The 26,763-nt window shown below is 39.0% G+C and overlaps 1 protein-coding gene and 1 long non-coding RNA gene across 16 annotated transcripts in view; one reads left to right on the forward strand and one right to left on the reverse strand.

Moving 5' to 3' along the window:
* LOC139076914 (uncharacterized) overlaps positions 1–25,828 on the reverse strand; it is a 163,020-nt gene extending 137,192 nt beyond the window's left edge. Inside the window, exon 1 of the long non-coding RNA XR_011528951.1 lies at positions 25,105–25,828. This is a non-coding gene — a long non-coding RNA (uncharacterized lncRNA). The remainder of the gene's footprint in view (positions 1–25,104) is intronic.
* ZBTB20 (zinc finger and BTB domain containing 20) overlaps positions 25,487–26,763 on the forward strand; it is a 746,442-nt gene continuing 745,165 nt past the window's right edge. For 7 of the 15 annotated variants that reach the window (XM_070581884.1, XM_070581907.1, XM_070581888.1 and 4 more), the window contains exon 1: positions 25,543–25,628. The gene's annotated coding sequence lies outside the window, so the exon portion shown is untranslated. Of the gene's footprint in view, positions 25,629–26,763 lie in introns of all 15 variants that reach the window. The other 8 variants (XM_008523314.2, XM_070581909.1, XM_070581894.1 and 5 more) reach the window with 3 other exon arrangements.

A 26,763-nucleotide genomic window follows, 5' to 3' on the forward strand; every position in this document is an offset into this window, starting at 1 on the left:
CACACAAATATTGTACATGGATGTACACAGCAGCTTTATATGTAATAGTCAAAACCTTGAAACATCACAAATGTCCATCAACTGGCGAACAGGTAAATAAATGTGATATATCCATGCAATGGAAAATTGTTTAGTAATAAAAGGAAACAAACTACTGATATATGTTGTTACACTACAGATGAACCTCAAAACCATGCTAAGTGAAAGAAGTCAGACACAGAAGATTATATATTGTATGTTTCCATTCATATGGAATGTCTGTAAAAGGCAAATTTTTATACAGAAAGCAGATTAATTGTTGCGTAGGGCCAGGGGTAGGATTCACTGCAAACGGGGATGGGAGATGTTTTGGGGGTGATGGAAATGAAATGTTCTAAAACTGGATGGCAGTCATCAGTTGCACAACCCTATAAACTTACTAAAAGTCATTGAATTGTACACTTAGAATGGGTGAATTTATGGTATGGAAATTATACCTCAACAAAACTGTTTTAAAAAATGCAAACGTCTGTGTATGGTTTGAGTCTCTCTTCTCTGTGTCAAGACGACCAGTTATGTTCCAGATAAAGGTCGTTTCAACAGCCTGGGTCCCCAAACGAAGACACACATGGAGCAGAGCTGCAGGCAAGTCATGATGGATGTGAACAAAAACACAACCTTTGTGTTTGTAAACCACCAAGATTTGGGCATCACTTTTTACTCCAGCATAACAGAGCCTATATGACTGATGCATTTATCTTTCTAAGAAATAAAATGTATTGTGACATATTTATGTCAAGTTCTTCAATGAAGAATTTCCATTTAGGGAGTAAAATTATTACTAAATACATTTTCTGTGGTTTCATAACATAACTTATGGGTCTTTAAAATAAAAATATAAAACTTTCCGTAACAATTTAGTGTTTCCCGCAACTCTAAGTCATATGACAAAATTATTTAAATATATTTGCATAGCACCTTACTTAGTGATGGGAATATCCCGATGAACAAGATCAACACGCCCCTGCCTTCACAAAGCTTATAGTCTAAAAAGTTATTTATTATCTGTATGCTTTGTATAATCTATGAAAACAGACTGTAATTTTATTTTCATATTCAACGTCAATTCCTTCTTTAAAATAGAGGAACTAGATGATCATCCTTTCAGTCTAAACTTCTGAGACTATCGCTTTTGACTTAGACAATTTTTAAAGTGTGTATTTTAATTTGTAGTCATTTTAATTTCTACCAGCAGGTGGAACCCTTTAGATTTATTTGTCTCTTACTTTAACGCAGCAATATATGTCTTTGTGATTTCTTTTCATTTTTAAGAATTCTTTTTTCTTTGATTTAATATTTATTTCGAGAACAGAAATTAATGAAAGTAGGCAAGAATTGTCATTCCACATTCCAAAAAAATCTCTACGTTAATGGAATCCACATCAGCATATTCCATTAAACTTAGAAGTTCACAGACATTTTGTCATAGAACACCTGTCATGGAGTAAATGCTTAAGATAGACTCTGTGCTTCCAATGGAGAAAAAATATGTATGAGCTAAAATTCAAGAGGTTTCTATTGTCTAGACCAGGGGTTGGCAAACTTTCTGTAAAGGATAAGATAGTAAATATTTTAGGCTTTGTGGGCCTTAAGGTCTCTATCAAAACTACTCAAGTCTGCTTTTGTAGCCCACAAGCAGCCACAGACAATGAGCAAGGCTGTGCTCCCATAACATTTTATATATGTACAATAGGTGGGCAGATTTGGCCTTTGGGCCATAGTTTGCCCACCCCTGCTTCAGGCCAGTGGCTCCTACACTTGAGCATGCATCAGAATCACCCGGAGGGCTTGATCGCTGGGCCTCATCTCCAGCATTTCTGATTAGGCAGGTCTCTGGAGGGGCTCAAGAACCTGTATGTCTAACAGGTTCCCTGGGGATGCTGATGCTGCTGATTTCAAGAACACACTTCACTCAGGAACCCCTACTCTACGTTATATTACATCATTTCTGCCACCTTGTTTTTGTAACATTTAAAAACAGTTAAAACAGACTTTTTCTTAACATGAACACTGTGAGATTTCCTAATGAGATCATTTGGCAGGGAAAAAGGTTGAATGAGTGGGAAGTACGACTATATTGTGACTTATCTGGTTCAACTGTAGTATTTTGTATTTGAGGATGATGCTATAAAAAATAGATTCTGCATAGGGTCACGGGCTGAAAATGTGCTGACATCATTATGAGAAGGTGGGAAAAGCAGTACCCACCACTCAGAGGCAAACACTGCTCTCATCTTGACATGATTCCTATATTTTTAATGCATATTTTTACATAATTAAGGTCATATTATACATTGAATTTTGTAATATGCTTTCTTAAGCTTAGTGATCAGAATCATTTCCTCTTGTTATTAAAGCTACTTGTAAACATTTTTAATGGATGTGTAATATTCTATGATATATGTATATAACCATATTTTACAACTATTCCCACCACTTCCATAATTCTTGGATATTTATGTTCTCCTCAGTCTTTTCCTGTTAAAAACAATCTTTCAATGAACATCTTTGAGAATAAATTTGTCACTATTTTAGATTTCTTTCAAAAATAATTAATAAAAGTGAAATTTAGGGATATTTTTAAGGTTGTTGATGGATATTGGAGTTATTTTGGTTATAACCTCACCCTTATTGCTTAAGAGAGCCAACTTCACATACACCCTATCCATCATTGGGCATTCCAGGCAATTTTCTTAATTTATATACAAAACAGAAAGTAGCTGCAATTGGCTCAATTTTCCCGATCAGATTAGAAAAATTTCTCTTTAGCCTCTCTGTCTCCTGCACCAACCCTTTGCCCCATTCACCCTATCTCACTTCCTCCACCCCCCATAAAGTCACATACACAAAAACACAATTACGAGATATTTGGATTCAGGCCCAAATGCTGCCTAAGGCTGCATTCTCTACGGTGTTGTACTTGGCTGAAACACTTGTATGCATCTCCACAAATGTGCAGAGTAAATGCCCTACTCAAGGGCAAAACGACACCAGAGTGTGGCAGTCCAAAGAACAATCAAGAGACAGAACTCTCCAGCTTTCTGGCAGCCTCCTCACCTGCAGGCAACACATCTTGAGTCAAGCCATGGTTGCTGGGTTGAAATGAAATAGCACAGCAAAAAGGATGATTTAGTTTCTATAAGAAGCCATAAATGTGCTCCCTTGGCTATAGAAGCCCTTGCCCAAGGAAACTTCCCCCCCTGAAGATTGAGTGGAGAAGAGAAAAGCTTTACAAGCTTCTTCTTTGCTTGGCTCTGGAGATAGTTTTTGACAAGTTTATGGAGAAAACTTGAAAGAATCTTATTGTCAGGAAAAATAAAAACTCAGAAGTGTTTTGTGTTGATAAACAACTGAAGACCAGATGAGAAAGAAGCTGTCCCTGAAGATGCCAGGACTGACAGATGGCAACCTATGCCAAATTCTCTCTCTAACCCCACCCTCCGTGCCTTGGCATTTTACAAGTCATACGAACCTTGGACTCAAAACTGGGAGACCAGGGGTGTAACCGCAAAGTGATTCCGTTTTCAGCACAGAGCAGAATAGTGTCACAAAGTTGAAATTAAGTTCAGCTGAGAAATAAGAGATGAAAGATCTTGCAAGCTATCTGTGTAGACTGGCACTCAAACCCAAACTCCTGTCATTTTCTGATACTCCACTACCAGGTATGGCACAATCACTACAGCCTCTACCCTCCATGAAAAGGATATTCAGAAGTGACGATGGATAAAATTGAGGTAAAAACATGTCTACATATTACGAATGTTTTCAAATAACTGGCTTATTGGTGGGAATAATATTGTATCGTGTTCAGTTGAGTTGATGGTTAAAGGAAGCCGAAATAATTGATCCCCAAGCTCTCTATGATCATATCCTTGACAATGTGACCAAATTTATAGAGAATAACAGCAGCAGACCCAAATTTCTGTATTTATATTTCTTGCTTGAACTTCATGATGAAAAACATAAAACTGTTCGGAGTTATTTTAACATTAAACACATTCATCCTTGGAATCAGAAAATGCTAATGCTTTCCTATGCCCATATGCTGAATAAAATTGAAAGTAAACAGAACTAGCATATTTTGGGAATTGCTACTATATTCATCAAACCAATTAAAAACTCATTTCAAGGTGGTTATTATAGTAGAATTTGTTGGTATTTATACATCTGAAGAAGAGACACTTCTGTAGTGGTATGTTATACTACATGTATTAACAATATAAAAAGAACCAAGAAAACTAATCCATTTCATAAATGCCAGAATTGGTTCATAAAGCCTAAAATATTCAGAATCAACATCTTAAGGATGAAGTTCTTTCTGCACTATCATAAGTTTAACATTTTCAAATAAAATTATGTGTATTGTCATAAAAGTATAACAGATTAATAATAATAATGTTTGATTGTCTGACTCATACCTATATAAGTCTTCACTTATTTGACTAGATTGCCACAGCCTACTCATTAATTAAAAGGCTTTTAAAGAATTAATAGTACCGCTTGTCTTAGACTATAACATACTTTACTGTTTCTAACATATTTACCAATTGAGAAAGAGAAAAATCAAGTTCTATTGTAACAACCTTACCTCTATTATGCTAAATATTATCCTAAAAGATTTTATAGAATAAGACTTTGCTAGAAAGTTCTTCAGCCAGTTAACATTTTCCTATAGTTAATAATTGTTCTTATATAAGAATTTTGTCTTTTCAATCACAGAGTAAACACAGAGAACAGAGAAATGTTGTACATTGTTCTTTATACCTCTAAGTGTCACACACTTCTGTAGATTTGAGCCATACCTTGTGCCTGGGAAAATCTCATTCTACATTTCAGGAAGCTTTACATGTACTCTTCTCTTTTCCTCGAAAACATATTAACCAGAGAATACCAAAAGAAAGTGTTATCTAAATAAAATCAAGGTAAAATAGCTTGTGAGAGGCAAATCACAGTAGTGGCTATCATGCTTACAAATGCCCCAAACATACTAATGGTGGTCATTCTTGCCTTGTGCCATGAGAAGTAGTGGATATGAAAAGTCTCTGTATAGAGTCAACCCTCTCCAGGATATTGTAACAGCTATGCTGACATTCCCTGCCAGTTTCGTAAAGCCAAGATCCTTCCCCAGCGGAAGTCCTGCTCTTGGATACTGGATTTTGGTACAAGTCACACCTGAAGCTCCATGTGCACTTCCTGATCCTGTCAAATATCTATGTCATCCTGCATTTTCTCCAGCTCGCCATGAGTGTTGCTTAACACTAAGGGAAGGTACGAGAAAGTCCCAGCTACCAACAGATTTGTCCTTCCAGTAGATGCCTGGGACTCCTTCCCTTGGGGTTATACTGTCTGGTTTTGTAACCATTACACTGGATTTATCAGCCATACTAGGACAGGTATGAGGAGGTAGATCCACAATTGAGGAAAAAGGTTTCACTTGGGGCTTTAAAGTTTGGTTTTCATCACTTTCTTCTATAAGAGATGATGGTTCTCTCTGGTAACCTATAAGGACCTAAAAAGAAAATGAGAATCTATGCAGACAACAGGTTCCTTTCCTTATATTAGAAGTCATGCCTCTCTTGAAGAAATGTTCAGAGATGGTACAGAATCTTGCCCAATTTCCAACATATACCAGAGGTCAAGAAAAGGTCCCTTGAAAGGACAAGTATCCAGCAGTTCATTATAGTGCCTAGAGGACCCTACAAATCTGATCACTGTGGAGGACAAACCAGAATTACAGTCTAGGCTCCCCTTCAAACTTTCTTCAGTATTAAATCCTAGTGAACTTTGAGCTAATCACATCAGCAGTTCAGATTCTGAAGAAAGGAAAATCGAAATCAAGCCCCAGATGAGAAGGGAGGCTTGATACTTCCTTGGTATGAAACAGATCACTGAAATGAACATTTTTTGTTGCATTAGTTCAGTCCCCCTTTTCCAAGTATTGCCTCCCTCAGCTCCCCCAAACTATAAGTTTGCAGAGAGGGATGCCTCATTTCTAAATGCAACCCAGCTACCATTGATTTGTTCTGGGGTGGACACGTGGTCCTACTTGGGCAAATCAATTCTTGTCCCAAAAATTTGGCATCAGGGATATAAATAACATAGTTTCCCTCTAGGTACATAACAGGCCAAGTACAAAGCTGTTGGCAAATATGGTTTCCACCAGTGGACAGGGAAGCAAAGGAAATTGATCTGTATCCTCCTGGAGTGGTGTGAAACTGAACTTCCTCTTTCTCTTTGCTAAGGATCCTCCTCTTTCTTCCCCTCTAGTTCGTGTGACGATGGCAATATAGTCAGCATATGCTTATCTCCACTTTGAGATCACATCTCTGTATAAAGAAGCACTCAAATTAGTGGGGGAAGAAACTGCTCCTACCTTCAACTCCACAACTAGAAAATTAGTCCTTAATCAGACTAATTAAATGCTATAAGTGTTTTTGGGCTCACAGTCAAACTGTTAAAGTTATATTAAAAATTTGTCCCAATTACTAGGGTAAAGATAAAGGCTGCTTTGTAGCTATTATTCAGGCAGCACAACACCTTTATATTAGAATCCTTCCCTCCCTACTCTCTATAACTAGATTCTTGCTCACCTCGCTCACCACTCAGGACACAGTTTAAATCCCTCTTTGCCATGAACTCACTCTAGGCTATCAATTCCACATCTTCCACATCAAGCACTCCTTCTTTAATCTCCCAGAGCATCTATTAGCAATATGCACCGCCGTTGTCCAGTTGGTTATGGTGCCCTGTCACACACTTATAAAGCCCTGTGGAAGAGGTAGGCCAAGGGAACTGTGTCCTTTATCACTAATCACTCTTCCTCCCCCAACCCCAACAAACAGTCAGCTTATCTACCCTTTGAGCAATATGAAGCCACAGTGTGGATCTTCATCCTGGAGCTCCATGAGATTCCATCTCTCTTATTATTACATGAATTCTAGTGAAAACCCCCAATGAGTCTCTATGACTAGAAATAAAAATAACTAAAACACTAGCCATTTATTAGATGCTCTCTTATGTCTTTTGTGGTATGTTGCATGTCTGTCTATTTAGTGAGATTATGAGCTCTTTGAGGGCAGAGATAGTATGTGTCTTCCCAAAGGAGTCAGCACAGACTCCCGACACGTTGAGATACTCAGGAAGAACATCTTAAATTGGAGTGACATTCAATCCCAATATTCTTTCTAAAATCAATTTTAAAATTCTCCCAAATGTATTTGTTATATGCTATTTTCAATGACAGCTGAATTCTTTCTTTCAGATGTGGGATGTCCTACAAGACTTCTTCCCAGACAGCAGAAAGAACAGAACAGTTTATCTAATCTATTATTTTCTCCTGTATTTAATTTACTTCAACGAGAGATAGAGAATCAGCCAGCAACTTTCTTAAAGCACTCCTATGTATTCACAGCACCAAATGTCTGCTAGCAAAACTTTTCACCCCTCAGTTTTCTGCACAAATAAAAATCATACCTGGAAGTGAAAAATACTATGGAGAGGGACGGTGAGAAATGAGGGTGAGTCAGAAAATACGAGGTAAGTGTATTGTCAGCTGTTTGAACTCCCAACCACTAGCCACACCCACAGTGGGGAATAGAAGCAAGGGAGGTGGGGTATTATCTCTCAGCCTTCATCTCACACTGCATTCTGACAGCACACTAGAGGCTCATTATATATAAGTATACAGAGTAACTCTATGAGGCTTAAGTTTTTCTCAAGTCTGTGATGTTTTGACATTTCTAACTATTAATCTTTAATAGAAAAGATAAATCAAAGGCAAGTTACCTTGGAAGTATTTTATTTAGCAATATTCTTAAATTACACCTCATAACTTTGATCCTTCCCTGGAAGTCTATACTCGAATCAGAAACTTTTGCAAAATTTTAAAGCTTTAACTCTAAAAATACTCAATAAAAATGCCAGAAAGACAATAATGTATTTTTTAAATATCTTCAGGATCAAATTACTTGCACTATTTTTTTCTAATTAAGATAAATAAAAAAATTGCATAAATATTTTTCCTAACTCCAGAGACTACCCTATGCTTCCTTTCACTAGAATTAAGTCACTGTATCAACTATCAATGCATTTGTCCTTTGAAAGCCATGCTAATTCCTACATTTTATGAAAGGATTGGCAGAAACAGCCTTTTTCTACCAATTTCTCTTAAATCATGATTTATTCTCTTGCAGCTTTCATTTCCAGAAAAACAGATATTGCTTCTTTCTGTGTAAGAAACGCTATTGCTATAAATCTCAACCTTCCCCTCCCATTGGAAAATATTATCTAATCTTTTCATACCCTAAATAAAAATTCAGCTGTTAGTGTTCAAGAATTCTAAAATGTATTTTTTTCGGTCTGTGTGTCCATGGCAGTAGACAAGACTAACTTCCATCTAGAATATAAAATAAGGCAACTGTAGAGGTGATCTAAAAGTATTATAGTGCACAGCTATTGTTTGGCCTGCTCCAAAACCTCCTCTCTGCCTATAGAGACCCACTCATTCTCCACTTTTAGTCCAGTGGGGCCTAGAAGTACCTGAGACTTGAGTCAGCCAATGGAACTCTCTCAGTGGAAAACCCTGCAGGACTTTTGCTAGGACAATAGAGAAATATCCCTTCTGCCCTTCTGTGATTGTGGGTATTACCTTTTCCAGTATCCATCTCACCTGTCTCCCATTATATGGCAGCCACTTGGCTTGGGTGAGATGGATAAAACCCCCAACTCCAGAGGTGGGATCTGGTTAGTGTAAGCCAATCAGTAGAGTTCCTATCCCCCTTGCCCTAGATATTGGGTCCAGGATGGCCATGACCTAAGTTGGTCCTCACAGAATGAAATACAGGACTTCTGTCCAATAATTGAGGGGAAAGATTTATTTTCTTTCTCTGATTGATGTGGTGTGCATCTGTGAGGCCTAGGACCATTATAGCTACACCTGACACACAAAGAAGGGCTAAGAGAATCCTAGAGTTTGATCAAACCACACCTGGTGCATCCAAACCACTGCCCTACCTCTGGATTTCTGTTATGTGAGCCAGACATTTATTATTTCTTTCTTTCTTTTTTTGTTTTTTTTTTTTACATTTATTATTTAAACCAGTTTGTGCTGAAGATCATGTATGCCTGAAGTTTTCATTACCATCTTTGCCATTACATGGAGACAGTCCACCTGAAAATAAAGTCAAAAGTGGAGAAAAGCAGAGCCAGGAAAGACAGCAGCAGAGACTGACTGACTGCTGGTAACATCACTCTCACTGGAGGTTCCTTCTTCATCTGTAAAGTAATACAGTATCCTTTCTTATTTAAATTAACTTGAGGTGGGTCTTCTACTTGCAAACGGGAAGTAAGTCCTGACTACTTCAGTAGTGTTTCTGGTTTGTATACTTTAGAGGCTCCAAGACTGGATTATTCTGCCATTGAACAAACCATCAAAACAACCAGATTTGAAAACAAAATGAATAAATAAAACAAATATCATGATTTTTCAGAACTAAGTTAAGTAACTAACCATTGGTCAGAAAATCTTAATTTAAATTACAATTCAGGCAGAATTACCAATTTGCTACTTTAAAGGATAATACTGGCTAAAAAATAGAGAAAAATTTCAAAAATGGCTTAAATTCCATCACCCTATTAATACCTGGTTAGGTGCCCATTCGATTTGCTCCCATTGGGTGATTATTAACTGTGTTACATTCCAGGCTCCAAAGGAGGCTCAAGGCTTCCTCTCTCTCCAGCATCACACAATAAAGAAGGTTATACGATGAAGGTCAAGAGCACTGCTCAGCTCCAGTGCTAAGGGCTAATCCTTCCAACATGACACAAGAAGTTGGACATCCCTGTGGCTTCGTTCTTTTCTCCACACTGGTCGTTTTTGAAATCTCCTCTTTTTGGGTGCTCTCTTCATGGAGGGATCTTATTCTCTGGGCTTTCCTCTCCTCCCATGAATCTATTATTGTCAGAGGAGTCTGGGCCCCTTCTTTCTAAGAGTTTTTCTAGCGTCATCATCCTCAGGCTCTTACAAATGGACAGAACATCAGGGGAGTCAGATAAGCAGGCCATAAGTTCAACAGTTAAAATAGACATTCAAAGAGAGAGCAGCTGTATTAGATGATATTTCAACCAGCCTATCAAAAATAATCTCATGCATAAATTCTACCCCACAATAAAGGATACCTCCACTGTAACATAGATATCAGTCATAGTAAACTATTTGACATTTCCTGAATTCACTATGCTTTTAACTTTGCTAAGCCTCAATTCCTCGTCTGCATTAATGGAGATAAAAATTGTACTTAACTCATAAAGCTATTGGAGAAATTAACTGTGTACATAGTCCCTAGGCACATAGTAAGCATTCAATAAATGTTAGGTATTAAAATATAGCTGCACCATGCCCCATATTATATTGTAATAGAATTATATTTATTTCAGGAGACTATGTGATTCATGAGGGTAGGAACACTGACTAATTTGCATTTATGCACACAGTATTTAGCAAAATTAGGACGTTTTCAAGAAACGTATGTTCAAGACATAAAAAAATGAGTGTCTAGAGTTCAAATTCCTATTGGCCATGTGGGAGAATGGGAAAAAGACATTTCTTACAAATATCTAAGCCATATACAAATCATATCTAAATCATCATACATAAATGTAAATAACAATGTAATAATGTGCTAATTTTCAAGATATGTGCTTTGCATTCCTACCAAATTAAAATTTTATATTATCTCTGAATTTGAATGGTAGATAGTACAGACAACGAAGAAAGCAAGCAAGCACTGATTCAGTATGTACAGATTAAAGTAAATTAGAGTGTTTGTAATGAGAATCAGGAGATAGGAATAAATATCTCTCTTTCCCTTTCCCTTGGTCTGCTCCTCAGTGAAGGAACTCGAATCTACTTCAGGTATATGTACCACTTCTCTTACACTACTGATATGGGAATCACTGAAATGTCTGAGGATTGAAGGAAGTAAAAAGTTAAAAAGGGCTGTGATTATATGTTCCTGAACCTTCTATTTACAGGGAAGCACTCCTTTCCTTGTCCCCCAAATCTAAATCATCCCAATTTCCTGAGAATATAACCATCTATTGCAAACGTTTAGTTCTTATATGCTTCCAACAGTACTACTCTTTCAATCAAATTCGTGAACAATTATAAGGCTCTGGGCTCCAAAACCAGCCTTCTGCCCCATCGTGAGCTCACTAGTACTGGCCATAACAACAGATGTATATGGGTCCAGTGAAAATTTTTCATTCAAAATGACAATATGCAGTCTCACAATTTTGAACATTATTTGCAAAGTGTATAGCCTAGGAAGGCTTGCAGGAAATGATGAAATTAGAAGACAAGGAAAACATTTTTCACACTGTCTTGTTTAAAAACTGGGGCATGGGGCTGGCCCCGTGGCTGAGTGGTTAAGTTCATGCACTCGGCTTCAGTGGCCCAGGGTTTCGCTGCTTTGAATCCTGCGCGTGGACATGGCACTGCTCATCTGGCCATGCTGAGGCAGCATTCCACATGCCACAACTAGAGGGACCCACAACTGAAAATATACAACTATGTACCAGGGGGCTTTGGGGAGAAAAAAGAAAATCTAAAAAAAAACAGGGGCAAAAAATGTTACATTTTCGGGGGGAGTTTATGATCTCTACATAGACCAAGAAAATGAAGTTGAACATAACATACTTTATATATCCTTAAATAACCGAATTTATTGTATATCTGTAAAAAAGCACTGAAAATAGGCATCATATTTTTTTCAAAATATCCAGTCTTCAAACTTAGAAGTTTATTGTCATTTCTCTCTGTGGCTTCTGTACTTTCCAGTGATTTTTATGAGGATAGTTGTTTAAATTTTAATTGCAGGAAGACATCTTGTTTTGAAACTTAAAATGTCCTTGGCATTTAGAATATAATTCATTTAGGTGCATTTCATAAACCTGGAAACATTAAAATTCTAACTAAGACGTTGAAGAAACACTGGAGTTACTAAAAGAGGTTTTAAACAAATCTTCTCTGGAGATTGAATCCAGAGCAGATTAATTTTCTGCACAAATAGTTTAGGAATGCACAATTTGAAAAAAGAAAGTAATCTCTCAAATTTCCTTTATGCTTTTTCCTACCAGGGGATGATCTTTAGTATTTCTTTACCTAGAGGCATGATCCACTTTTGGCAGGATTCACAAAGCTAGCCACCTCTGTCATAATGTAAAGTCATATTCTTCAAGAAAAAACAAGTCACCAAAGGTCCTTTTGTTCCTTTCTGCCAATTACAAACAAAGAATAAAATAGCTCTCTATTAGAGAATGGGCTTACTGGATCTGTGGAGGGAGACAAAGAAGGACCTTGGTGGAGTTCACGGTCCTTCCTCTGACTCTAGCTTCCTGGCTGTGATTCTTGATTAGACGCCATTGCATTTTCCATTGGCCTGTGAGAGATATGTAATTAATCTTTGATAAACTGAGCTATTTCCAGACTGAAGGCTGTTGTAAGATTTCAAAAGATCTTTAAAAAAAATACACAGATTTTAGGTCTGTTCTCTAAAAAACATTTAGCAATGTGGAAATCCTATTTGCCATCTCTGCCTCATCCATCCTAACCCCCTGAAGGTCTACATGTTAGGAAATAGTCCAGAAATCCTTGAGCTATAGTAATTCAGAGGTTAAGTCCTTGGGTTACACAATTGCTATACAAGAAAGATCTACTCAGGATTGTTGTTAAGACCTAGGGAGTGATGTCTAGAATATTAAATTCATTTTAAAAATGAAATTCTTATACTCCTTGGGCTTTCTTGAGAGTGTAATGATGAATGCGGCAAGAGGCCTTCTGTGGTAGGCTGAATAACTAACTGCTCCTCTGGCCCAGGGATGTCCATATTCTAATCCCCAGAACCTGAGAATGTGTTACACAGCAAAAGGGAATTTGCAGTTGTGATTAAGGATTTTGAGATGGGGAGATTAATCAGGTAGCCCAACGTAATCAAAAGGATCCTCATAAGAGAGAGGCAAGAGGGTTAGAGTTAGAAAAAGAAGATGTTAGATAGAAATAGAGAGAAAGGGATTTGAAGATGCTATGCTGCTGTCTTCGAAGATGAGCTACGGAATGCAGATGGCCTCCAGGAACTAGAAAAGGCAAGGAAATGAATTCTCCCCTAGAACCTCCAGAAGGCACACAGCCTTGTAACACCTTAATTTTAGTCCACTGAAGTTGATTTTGGATTTCTGATGTCCAGAACTGTAAAATAATAAATTTGAATTCTTTTAAGCCACTAAGTTTGTGATAATTTGTTACAACAGCAATAGGAAACCAATACATCTTCTCTAGGAGCTTGCCAATGTATATCAGGTATATGGACATTCTTTAATACTAAAAGTGGTCCTTGTGTCAACATTGAGGCATTCACTGAACAACGGGGCCTCAAAAGGGGAGAACCCTGCTGGGTAAATCACACTTAAATTATTACTCTTTGGTATCATCATAAATTTTTTCCCAGTTTAAATGTGATTTATCCAGTGACAGAAATTGCAGCAGACCCTAGGACAATAAGGGAAATACTTCCATTCTCATATGCGCAGGAAAAATTTGCAGGAAAGTGTTGGTCTGGCCCAGCACGTGGTTGAGGTAAGAAATCCTTCTGATGCCACCACCTATCCACTGCCTGGATGCCAAGAGTAAATTCTCTCTTTCTCTCTCTCTCCTTTTTTTCCTCTGAAAGATCTCTATAACAAAATTGATGTAAGATTTGAAGCCCAGGCTTGTGGGTCCATAAATGATACAAACACAGGGAAAAGGGTTTTCACACCATGCCTGACCCCTAAGAAACAAGAGTGGGACCAGCTGTAGTGACGTATGTGTCAGGCACTAAAGTACTATCTATCTTACAGAGAGACCCATCAGTTTTCAAAGCAACACTGAATGGAAGAAATAGCATCAATAGAAACCCTACCTAGTGAATAAATCAGATATTCTCGTCATGTGACAGTTGAGCAAGAATGACCCTTTGGGCTTACTAAGTATCTCTGAGAATCTTAGACTTATCATTGGGACATTCTGGGTTAGAATGAAAGTTATCCTTGCTCTATTAGCTGATGCTTAGGAATAGCCAATTTGAATAGTAGACATGTGAGCTGGGTTTATATGCTCAACTTGGTGAAGTGATATATATTCATTCATAGGGGCTCCAGTTATGATGGAGTAGCTCATATTAAACTGATTCTTTGCCAGAAACAACTATAAAAGCTGAATAGAATATAAATATATAAAACATTTGTTTGAAGACAACTGATGTAGACAGGATTTGAGGGGCTATGATTCCTGAGAGAAGGGAAGCACAACAAAGAGAACTCTAAAGTCAATCTGGCCTTTTCCCTGGGTCATTTGCTAATTCACAAAGCAAGGGCATAGAGTCTGAGTAGAAAGCTACAGGCTCATGGGATAGAGGCAAGAGAGGACAGAGTTTGAAACTTGAGGGCCAAAATTTCAGAGAGGAAGGAATGACAGAGAAGAAAGCCCAAAACCCTGCATTTGATTTCCCCTAAAGGAGTCTGTGTATATGCAAGAGAGTATTTAAGCTGTACATGCAGAGTAACTCCAGGAAATCCATCAGAAAACAGTAGCTATGAGGTTACAGCTGAGCAGAAATTTCCTCCTTGGGAGAGAGGGGATGTAGTTCAGAGACTGCGAAAATAGAGGAGAACCTGTAAATACCTAGACTTCCATTTGAGACTCCAGAAAGTCTATGCCTATGGAAATAAATCTGCTTGACATAGACCTGCCTGAATAAACACCCAACACCAACCTTCATCAGGATCAGAGTGATCTGCCTACAGTCTATCTGCCTCCCTGAAAAAAACTTTTGTTCTTCTCCAATGAACTTTTATTCACAACAACCCTCCCCAATTTCCTTCTAAGACCTAAGAAAAGATGATTTTCGTTTTGTGTCTTCAGACTTGTCTGTCATTGACCTTATTTGCTTGTTCCAAATTGCAATTCCTCTGCTATTTCCAAATAAATTCATTATTTTTTTGAGCTGACTTCAGTTTACTCCTTTATTTAGGTTGACATTACATGCTGTCAGAAGTGGACTCCAAAGGAGACAAACCCCTGAGAAACTAACGACCCTTGGAACCATGTGAGATACATTCTTGAGTCCCTTGTGCTCTCCGCTTCCATGAGTCATCTTTTTTTTTGGTTCAGTAAGTCTCTCAAATTCAAGCTCCCTCCCTTTGGATGAGCTCTCCAACTTTATTCGGGATCCGTCTCTGTTTTCATGAAGGCATCACCCTTCCTGGTGAATACTCTTTTGTTTTCTATTTCTGTTTGTTGAAGCTTCCTGCTACGTCAACCATCCTGTTCAAAAAGGGGGAAAACACGTGATTCCCAGTGTTTTAGAACAGCTGTTGGAAAACACGGCCCCCAACAGTAAAGATTTTTAGGGAATCCAAAGGCAAGATAGGTTGCACCCGGTCAATGGAATAAGATCTTGTGCCTTTCTGGAAATGGATGAACTTTTGGATAATTTGAAATTGTATTGGCCATTTTGGGGAAACTATGACTTAGATAAATTCATCTTAAGGGGTACCCTCAAAAGAGAGGATTCCAATCTCTCATAGGCAATGAAATGCATTCTTTGATTGGTATGCAGTAACTTCTAAAAGACAAAATGATTCCAAAAACAGCTCTAAAAGGATTCTTACAGTAAGCAAAAAAAAATCTTTAGTAAAAGACTTTGGCCATCTGAGCAAATAACCTTAACTGAACCCATTTGCCAGAAACACAATTTGGATCCAACTATTCTTTCGAGTTTTGTACCTGAGACATGGCTAAAATTTTTAAAACAAAAGCTTTAAGATCTCTGTTTGTGTCTACCTGTATATGTTATGTAAATCTATGTATTTGTGTTATAGGTAAGTGATCTTTTTCTACCTCCAGATGGTATTGCCAAAGTTAATTTGTAAAAAAGCTCTATTTAATTGCCTTAAAGAAAAATAGGCATTTATGTAAATTAAGTAAACTAATCCAAATGTTTTCTAAGTTCACATGATCTGAGATAATCTTTGATAAATAAAAACTAATTTAAATGTATTGATTTAATAAAAGCAGGCATGCCTTCAAAATTTGTCAACAAGAAAAATAAGATGATGGTTTTAGCTATTTAATACCTAATCCAAGCGTAATTGCTAAAAGCAAGTAATTTAAATAAATGTAAATAAAATCAAAGTTCATACTAAGCTAAACAAAATAATGGATATTCACTGAATATCTAAATCATTTCCAAATAAGATAAACATTAAATGCTACACATAAGTTTATCTACTTTTGGCTTTTTAATTTTTACAGAGAAACAAAAGATATTTGGGTCTATTAATAAACACGTTATATGCCAAATTAAAAAAATTATGAGCAAAAATATACTTCTAAAATTTTTGAAATGTGTTTATAAGTTTGCTAATTTGCTACAGGATGCTAATATATAAATAATTCACAATAACTTGCTTGCTAGTTTCTGCTGGAAAGCAAAGATTACAAATAGTTAAAAAGGTTGGAAGAAGAGAGGAAAATACAAAATAAATCAAAGAGAAAATGTCAAAACACTTAGAGTAATAAGCATAAATTAACTCTGTGCAAACTGTGTGCACTGATGCTGAGAGAATGCAGGCAAAGCAACAAGGGCCCCTTTGGAAGATGAGAAGCAATGGAACTCTCATGAGAGCTTTCTCCTACCGTGGAAGGATTTACTGTAACTTCTTGTTTTCAAACTGTCGTCACAGACCATTGGTGAATTATAATTAACATTTACTTAAAGAGAAAACATACATATTGTCTATATTTGTCTATAGATAAGTGGATAATATGTATATTCAACTTTATAATTTACAGGTAGATTTATTATAGATTTATTATCTATGTATAAATAAAAGAGAATAATTTCATAAAGTGCAAAATAGTGTGCCAAATACACTGAAAACAGGAAATACATGTTAGTTTATTAAATTTTTACTTCAGTTTTATATGTATAGGTATATGCTGGCCATAGTATAAATTTTATTTCTTACTTCTTGGAACTTCTTACATGTTTGAATGATCCAACATGTTTGAAAGCCACTGCTCTTATGCCAAGTAAATTGAGGAACAAAGGGTCTATGTGGCCAGTTGAAAAAGCCAATACAAGAACAGCCACCCTTTTTGTCCTGCACACAAACAGTGATAACTCCTCAAGGCCAGGCTATAATCACTCTTCAATAGGCTCATACTTTGTTTTGCCTTGTCTTTTCAGATTTACAGCTAAGCAGCAATCATTATTTTAAAGAACTTCCCCCATTTCTTATAACTACTTGTAAGGCTGGGAATTTTGGTGGTAGCTTCTCAGATATTTATAGCTCTGCCATCAATAGAAGTTGTTGTCCCATATTTCAAATCTTTATTCTGCCTGCTCAACTTAGAGCAACTCTTTTCAGCAATAACGTGGTGATCTTGTTACCCATGCCTGTTCCGTCATTCCCATTTTAGCAGAGCAATGTCAGGATGAACCTATAAACACAAGTGAATCTCATACTGTAATTTCGAAAAAGTGTTTGGTTTATTTTAACTATATTATGTAGAAGGAGTTTATATTAACTTAATGTAATGCATAGGCAATTACGCTATCCTCTATGAGTAAATCCGTAATTATTCTGTAACAATTGTCTTGCATCATTTCTTTTCTAGAAAGCTTTGTAAGTTTTTCAAATTGACAAAATGACTATATATGAAAAGTAGGTAAAGATAAGTGTTTTTGGTAAGAGAAGGTGTGAAGAATACAGACACATTTCTGTTAAAGAAAAAAAAGAAAGTAATTTTGTCCTAAAATAAAATGATTATTTCAGAATAAGGAAGAAATATGAAATGGATATAGAAAGTTGTAGAAGGTATGTGGAAAAGGAATCGTGAGAAAGGAATTTTATGTGTGGTCAAGCTGACCAAGATCAGAATAGATTTATTTAAGTTAAAAAGAAAAAGAAGAATTTTAATATCAAAAGCACACTGGTTCAAAATTAGAATTTGGTTTTCTCTCTGTTAAAATTTTCTTAAATTATTGTTCTGATCTTAATTAAAAAAAGAGTAATGGAAGGTTTTTCTTTACCTTTAATGTAATCTAAGAAACAAAGATTTTATGTCTTATGAAAATATTTCCTGTGCTCCACGTTGTCTTGTCAGATCTTTGATTACTTAGAAAAAATGAGTCTTTACAATATTAAATGAACTAAGGCCTTTTACAACTACGTAATTTTCTGTATTTGCCTTTAAAAATCTTTTAATTGTCTCTGGTTTAATGGATAACTAAGTATTGTCTCACAGTGACTTATGAGGCATTTTGACGAAATGTTTTAAACCTTTTGGTATTTTGGACAGGCTTCCCAAAAATCAAATTCTAAACGAAGTCTTGTTGACTTGAACTAACTTTGGGATTTTTCCAGAAGCTCCTAAAACATCTCAAAAGATTTGTTCTCCCTCCTTATGAAAGAGAGATATTAAACTAATTAGGATTATTTGATATATTACATTACATGGGAAGCATTGTCAACTAAAAAGTAATGCTAAGCCTTAAGTTGTGGCTGTATACGTATATGTTCTAAGTATTCTGGAAATAATATGAAATTCTTAAAAATTTTATATATCCTGATATATTATCAATCATAATTCCAATTATTATCTTAAAGTATTCTATGTCACAAAAATAACCAAATTCCCTTGTCAAATGTATCATAATGAATTCTCATCAGATCTTTACTAATAGGCATTTTTAAGTTTTTTGTCATTTATAGACAATTACTGTTTTACTCTGATGCTTTGGCAAGAAATTATGCCTGCAAAAGTGCTTTATCTTAAAAAAGATTCATAGAAAAGACTTTGACAAGTACTCTAGAATAAAGATTTTTGATAACTTTAAGATCATAACACTGAACTGAGTAAGAACTTCTAAAATTCTAATGGAAAACTGATTGCTTTAAAGTTTTATTTTCCCAGACTTAAAGGACCCCTCTTTTCCTCCTCTCCTTTAAGCTATGTATAACTGACAGCAATTTGGTAAAGAATATCTTTGTAACAAAAGTGGAAGCATTTATCTTTTTCTCCCTGCCTGATCTTTCCAAAATTCAGAAACTCTCAATGAACATTCTTATTTTTCTGGCAACACAGTTATTTGCACAAGTTCAGTAAGAATCTGTTCTTCTTGTAGACAGGCCACTGCCTCCTCCATAGGTCAGATCCTACTGGAAAGGATCATTCCTACTGGAAAATCCCCTTCGAACTTCATAATGATGGGAGAACTCACTTCAAGGGTCAAATACTTCGACAGGTCCATGCTTTTTGGCTGGTTTTACAACATTTTCACTGTGCCTACCACCCTCAATACTTAAGGCTAATGGAACACACTAATGGCATCATTAAGACACAACTGGCAAAATTTTTAGAGACCCTTTAAATACCCTGGCCAAAAGCACTACAATTGTCCTTCTAAATCTCAGATCTACATCTTTTGGGACCCATAAATTCTCCCCTTTTGAGATAATCACATGACACCCAATACACCTGGCTCCTGCTTCTTTTGATCCATGACTGATAAAAGGAGATATACTTCAATATCATAAAGGCCTAATTGCTTCTGTTGAAAGTATGCATGCTTTAGCAGAGCAATTTTTCATAGCTCACTCCCAGGAGACAAAGACCTTAAGCATCACTCTTACGGCCCAGAGAGTTCATCTATTGGAAAAGACACCTAAAGAAAGATTCTCTCCAACCTCCTTGGAAAGGACCCTATCAGATACTATTAACCAATCCTTCTGCCACCAAACTCCAAGGAATAGACTCTCGGAGTCACATGTCACATCTAAAGAAAGCACCAAACCCTGACTGGGCCTGCACACCAACTGGTGACCTAAAAATAAAGATTTCCAGGAATTGAAGCAATAACAGCTGAATGGGACAGCTTTCCCAAGATGACCAGACCAGGCCTATGTACTTTCTTTCTCTCTCTCTTTCTCACTTTTTCTTCTCCTTCTCTTGTCTGGAAAGACAATACTCTTATCCGCATTTCCCAATCTATTACAAAGGAGGGAAAACCTCTCTGACTGTTATGTCTGTCACCAAAAACTCCAACTTGTTCACAATGTCAGAGCCCCCTTGCTCTTGCCTGTAACAATTTTTTAGTCCCAAATGCCACTGTCAATTATACCCACAAGCCTATGGGTGTTACCTATTGGGTTAGGTTGTTATAGCCAGGTGCTTCCATACCATGCTTTGACCTTTCTCCAACCATAACCATGCTAGTTCAACTAAACACTTCCACCCTTGCCAATCATATAAGCTTTGCTTCCCCACGTTCTTGTCCTTATTTAAATTCAGTCTGTTCCCTGGCACACAAGGAAAATACAAATGGGCTAACTCCTCTTTGTAAGGCCTTTAGAAAGACCCCTTTAGGATGGGATGACCTCTCACAGAATGTCACCCCAACTCCTCTGATCCCTGGCTTGAAAAGGTCAATCGGGAAATTCTAGCTAAGGAAGCTATCGCTAACCAGGACTTAGCTGGAATCCTCTGAGCTCCACCTGGTTTTAATTTTGTCTGTGGTGGATGGCATTTCCTATGGACACATAAATACTTAGATAGCTGGAGAATGGAGGTCAATGCTTATTGGGATGTTTAACTCTCCCTGTTCATAATTACTTTTACGTTTCCTATCTGTTACCTGTCAAATCTCTGCAGAAGTCATACACTCAATAGGGTGATGCTGGCTCAGTGCTTCAAGATGATCTCCAACACTTAAAACTTTGGTAAGATAAAGACTTTAGATGGAAAGTGCCTGAAAGTTCTCCCTCTTGCCTTCCTTACTACTCAAATGTTGCCTCAATGGTTTCTAATCACTATGCACTTTCCCTCTGAGACAGGACAACCAGGAAAGGTCCTTCCTGGCACCAAGGGACAAAAACCACTAACTACGGACAACCTAACTCTTGATCAGTGATGCTTTCAAAGAAAGACCTTAATCAAAAGAGGAAAATGAGAAGATAAATAAAGGAAAACCTCATTTAAAATGGAGTCAGGAAGTCCTGAAGGGGGAGCTCTCATGCATGTACCACTTGTTGCAGCCTGCATAACCAGTAGGAAGAAAGAAGATAACAAGTTTGGAATTCTTTCTATAAAATTCTCTCAGTCTCAGCTTCTCATCTGTGATGACAAAAACGTTTCTTTTCTTCCAGTACAAGGGAAGACATTTTTCACATAGGAATTTCACTTCCTGCTTTAACAAAAAGAAGGAAGATCCTTTCCTGCCCCAGGAACAGTGCGCTAACCAACAGTTACGGCCAATATGAAATCACCATAATCTCGGTCTCTTGTTCTTTGCCAATCTTTTATTCAAAACAACCCTCCCCAATTTCCTCCTGAAACCTAATAAAAGTTGATCTTCCCTTTGTCTCTTCAGACTTGCTTATGGTTCACCATAGTTTGCTTGTCCTAAATTGCAATTCCTCTACTTCTGAGTAAACTAATTATTTTTTTGAGCTTGACTCAGTTTACCACTTTATTTAGGTTGACACACATTTTGATGTTTGATTCAATTTTACTTCACCATGAAAGAGAGACTGTTTTTTCTTTTAAGATTCTTTTATTGGTTATTATCTGCTCAAGTTAATGGTGAGCACACGTATAGAAAAGTAGTACCTGTCTTTGAGTAAATGGCAAAAATATCAAGTGATGTGTATTTCATATATGGTCGTGTGTGAGGAACGGTGTTAAGTTGTTTAACATATCCTTCAAAGACCATCTTAAAAGTCACTTCTTCCATTGAAAGATTTCCCTGATTTCTTGCCTGCCAGTCCTCAAAATGTAAATAATATTTCTTTTCTGATCTCCCATAGCACTTTATTTATTCCATCAAGACTCTTCTCATTTTGGGTAGTAATACGGTTTTTTTAATGTATATGTCTAATTAGTGCCCTTCTTAGAATCTAAGCCCCCTGAGAGCATGATCTGATTTGATTAACTTTTGGATTCAGTATAGTAATGAGTTCAGTGTATTACAAATATTCCCAAATTCCTAGGAGTTAGAAATTCTTTCTTCTGTATTCCCATGTTGTACATACCACATATGTATACAGCACAGTAATTTATTCTCTTACTTCTCGCCCAATACACAGTGAACTCTGGAGAAAAATGCCAAATCTTCTCTATCTTTAGTTCCTAAGTTTCTGGCAATTTTAAATGCTCACAAATATATCTAATATGAAGAATATGCGCTTAATATTTGTTGAATGAATGAATGAGTAAATGGCATAGTGAAAAGAGCTAGACAGCTTGAGTTTGAACACAAGTTCTGCCACTTGTGAAGGATAAAACATTCAAGGTGTTGTGTCCTCATTTGTAACGTAGAAGAATTCACTTACTACTAGTTTGGCCTCTTTTGATGCACTTTTCAAGCTTTAGAGATTGTCAACTATTTAGGATCTGTGAAGGCAATAGGTTAGGGTACTGACAGAAATTCCTTATAAAATCCTTCTCTAAGTAATCATCACATTTATTTTCATTTTCTATCAGTCATGCCTTCTTCATCCCCCCTGTATGTTTCTTACCACATCATTCTCATTGTAACCTTTTTCTCAGTTCTGCTAATTGCTAAATCAAGAAAACATTTCTTTTCACCCTTGCTATAATTATGGAATTCTTCCTATATCTTTTGGGATGTTTGTATATCTGTGTGTGTTGAGGGGTGGGGGTTGGTGGTCGAGGTCTGTGTGTGTGTAATGTAAATATAAAGACTGAAGAGTTCCTTATACATAGAAGCATTCTAACCCCAGATTCTAACATCAGGAGAACTGGATATGAATAACCACCATCTTAAAAAGGGGCAGTAACATCCAGGGCCTGACCTCATCACTAGCATTTGAATCAGAACATTTTACACTGCTTTCCTAATGCTTTCCATTATAACTCTAACAACTCTCATGCTAATACATTGAATAATAGCTTTAAAAACTTGTTGACAAGATGAGTTTTAAGTAGTACTTGGAGAGGCCATTGCCCGTTGGAAAAGTTATGGGATTAACTATTTAAACACTTTTGTTAAATTTCATTGAATTTTCTCATGTGCAGTCGATTACTCCACATGAAATCCAGGCACGACATCACTTTTTGGCTAAAATTTATACATAAATTCTAAAATATTCTGGTCTCTGGAGTCAATAGGAATTTTTACACTTTACTAGACTTCAAATTTGACACCTGATGCAATCATTTTGTCGATTCTGAGACCCTCATATGTATATTCCTCAAAAGATAGATCTAATCGTATTTATGAGGCCAAGGCCTTGCACACTTTTTTCACCAGGATCAATTTATTTTGCCTAGGGTCTGCCAAAGTCCCTCTAATCAAAGCCAGGTATCTGTAAGCTTCCTTGTAAAATCTAGTTTTAGCAAGAAGCTAAGTCAGTTTAGCAAGAAACCACCCCCCACATCTGATTAACCTCAATATATGATCAGGTCCTTCATCCTCCACCATCCCCCGGTGATGACTGATAACTGTGGCCCATCTTCAGCAAGAACGCTGTTACGTCGGTTTACCCAAAACCTCCCCTTACCCCCAACGTTTCCTTTCAGTAATTTTCCACCGACGACACACACCCCGCCCCCCACAGCCCCCTCGCGCCCCGCCCCCGCCCGCCCCCTTGCTCCTTGGCTAAAATTCCCACTTGCCCAGTCTCTCACCCACCGCAAAATTCTGTCGCTGGGGTCCTATCCATGCCTATCTGATGGTCCTGAATAAAGTAGCCTTACAATTTTTAACGAGTATCACCAATAATTTTTTCTTTAATGTATGATGTTTGTCCCAAAGAAGACTAAAATAAAATTCAGAGGACTTAACGCAAGTCTATTGCAAATTATACAAAAAATGCACGTCCTTAAAAGATACTGTTTTCAAATTGCAAATACAGTTTATTCTGCGTATGCAGGGTCTTTTTGATAAAGTCCCTTATTTTGTGATAAACTATTGCTATCTGAGCTCCCTAAAAAGTGCAACATTTTATTTTCGCAGAATTTTTTTTTCTTTGCACAGTGAAAGGGGAAATTTTTTTTCCATCTTAGCCCTTTTTAGGAATCCTTTTTAGGAATCTTCCCTGAGTTTCCTGCTGGCCTTGAGCCTCTTTTTTTTCCCCCTAACGCCTGAGTACTGGACCAACACTTGGTAAGAATCTGGCTCTGGGGAGTGCTCTGTTGAGTGACAAATGGATGAGAATGAAGGTTTTATTGAAGCATCTGAACCGCATTCAATTTTCCGTGTTGCTTTATTTGTTCCCTCTAGCCCTCAGGATATTGAATTTTGTGGGCTCCGGTTGGGTCGCTGGTACTTCAGGCGTTTAGTAATAAGAAACATAATCTGCTTTTCCCGTTAGGATAATATCCTCATTTATATTAAGGGCGGCTTACCCTGAACTGTTTTACATAGTATTTTTCGAAACCTCTTGAAGGAACAAATTTTCCCTTCGAGCTCTGGCATTGCTTCAGCGGCCTCTGGTGACCTCCTGGCTTGGCAACCTGCGCCCCGCCCCGCAGGCAGCAAGCCTGACCCAGAGTGGCCTTGCGCGCCGCCGCCTCGCCAGACCCTCTCTCCCTCCCACCGCCCTGGACCAGCTTCCATCCTGCAGCCTCAGCCGTCTGCGACAGCGACACCCCCTCCTCCCTCCCGTGGCTCCCCCCGCAAACGGGCCGCGCCAGACAGCGGGTAACCGCCGCCTCCGCTGGGGCATCCCGGCTCCATAGGCCCAGCGCGCTCCAGACATCTGCCTCTCACTGGCCACCGTCGCTGCCCCTCACCCCGCGGCCCCCTCAGCAATTGGCCCCAGGCCGTCCTCCGTCATCCTCGGCCTCGTCTCAAGTCCCGCCTCCGTCGCCGGGTCATTTAAGTTTATCACAAATAAATAAATAAAGGAGGAAATAGAAATGCGTAGAAAGTAAAAGCAGTCAGGAGGGGGCGGGGGCGTGGAGGAAAAAAGGCAGGAGGGGGGAGGAGTAGACAACCAAACCTGATTGTGTCTGTGTTGGCCAATCACGGCTCACTCCAGTCCGGTCTGACGGGCTCTCTCAACCAATAGCCTTCCACCTCTCGGATCACTGAACAACGAGATACGACTGACCTTTCCAGAGTGGGCAAAGGTGCGGCAGAGTGGGGGGGAGTGGGAAGAATGTTGGCCAATCGCCTGTTAGCACTTCTCTGAGCGAAGTTTCCGTGCCCCAATGGGTGTTTGAGATAGCGGATTGGGCCTCTTCTAGCCCAATCGAAGGTGGTAGAGATGAGGGAAGAGGCAGATGGGGGCGGGGACCGGGGAGGGGAGGAGGAAGAGTGCATTTTGTTTATGGGTGGCAACCTCACGAGGGGCGTCCCATTCTGATTGGCTCCGTGAAGCCAGGAGTGGCATGAGAGCAACCCAATAGTGAGGAAAGATAGAGGGTTCGCCGCGTGAGGCGCCCAATGTGGGCCTTGTGCCGAAGAAGTAGGGGCGGGGGGAAGTTTAGGAGTTGAGGAAAGAAGATTAAAGAGCGCGAGGAGGTAACGCCAAAAACTCTAATTTGTTGTGGGGCGGGTGGGAGGGGTGTGTGCGTGCCGAGGGGGGCGAGGCGTCTGCGAGGCGCTTGGAGTGGGGGGCGGCGGGACAGGGAAGGAGGGGCGCGGGGTGGGGTTGGGGGAGCGAGTTAGAGCCGCGAGCCCGCGGGCCGCCGGCCGGCCGAGCGCGCGCGCCCCCGCGCCCCGCCCCGCGCGCGCCCCCTCCCCCGGGCGCCCCTGCTCGTGCCCGGCGGCGGCGGCGGCCTCGTCCGACCCCGCGGGGAGGAGGGAGCGCGGGAGGGTCCCCGTCCCCGGAGCGGGCGGGGCGTCCCGCAGCTGGAAACGTGTCTTCTGCCTTCTTCTCTCTACTCCCTGCGCCTGGAGCTGCCGCTTCCAAGAAGAGGAGCTGAGGGGGACTAGCCGGGGCTCAGGAGCTGCTAGAGGCGCCCGCTTGTCTTCCGCCCCCTCCCTCTCGCCCTCCCCCGCTTGCCGTGGCTCTCGCGGGCTCGAGCGTCTTCAGAGGACGGGGGGGCGGGAGGTGTCCGGGCCCCAGAGCCGCTGGACGCCCCTCCGGACGCCGGAGCTCCTGGCCTCCGCCTGCTTCGCTGCTACGACTAGACAGGAGGGGGCTTGGGAAGGGAAGACACATCTTTCCTTCTTTCTCTCCTCCTTGGGGCTCCTTTTGGAAACATTAAAAAATGTTTACGGTTTTCGATAGCTGAGATAAAACGGTTGGAAGCTTTTGAAAGTTTAAAAGAAATGCACTCGCTCTTACATCGTTTAATGCGTTACTGTCTGTTGGGCTTCTGGACCTCTCCCACCACCCACCTCACGCCCCCTTCCTCCCCGAAGCTGTTAGCCTTTTTAAGGATGCTGAAGAGGCAGGAGGCAGAGATTTTCCAAAAGTTCTATTGATAAACACACTTGCACAAACATATGTTAAGCACACACATAAACTATAAACATTAGCTAAAAACACAATATGGCGTACAGCTACGCTACCTAGCGGGGTAATCCGCTGATCTCTTAACACTGAGCCCAGTTAAATGGGGTCAGTGGCAGGATGACAGTTCTCCAACGAAAATCTGAATGAAACAGGAAGTAATTTGGTAGCCTGTGGGTTAAGTACTGTCCTCAGAAT

The sequence above is a fragment of the Equus przewalskii genome, chromosome 18 (assembly GCF_037783145.1).
Source record: "Equus przewalskii isolate Varuska chromosome 18, EquPr2, whole genome shotgun sequence".
NCBI lineage: Eukaryota > Metazoa > Chordata > Mammalia > Perissodactyla > Equidae > Equus > Equus przewalskii.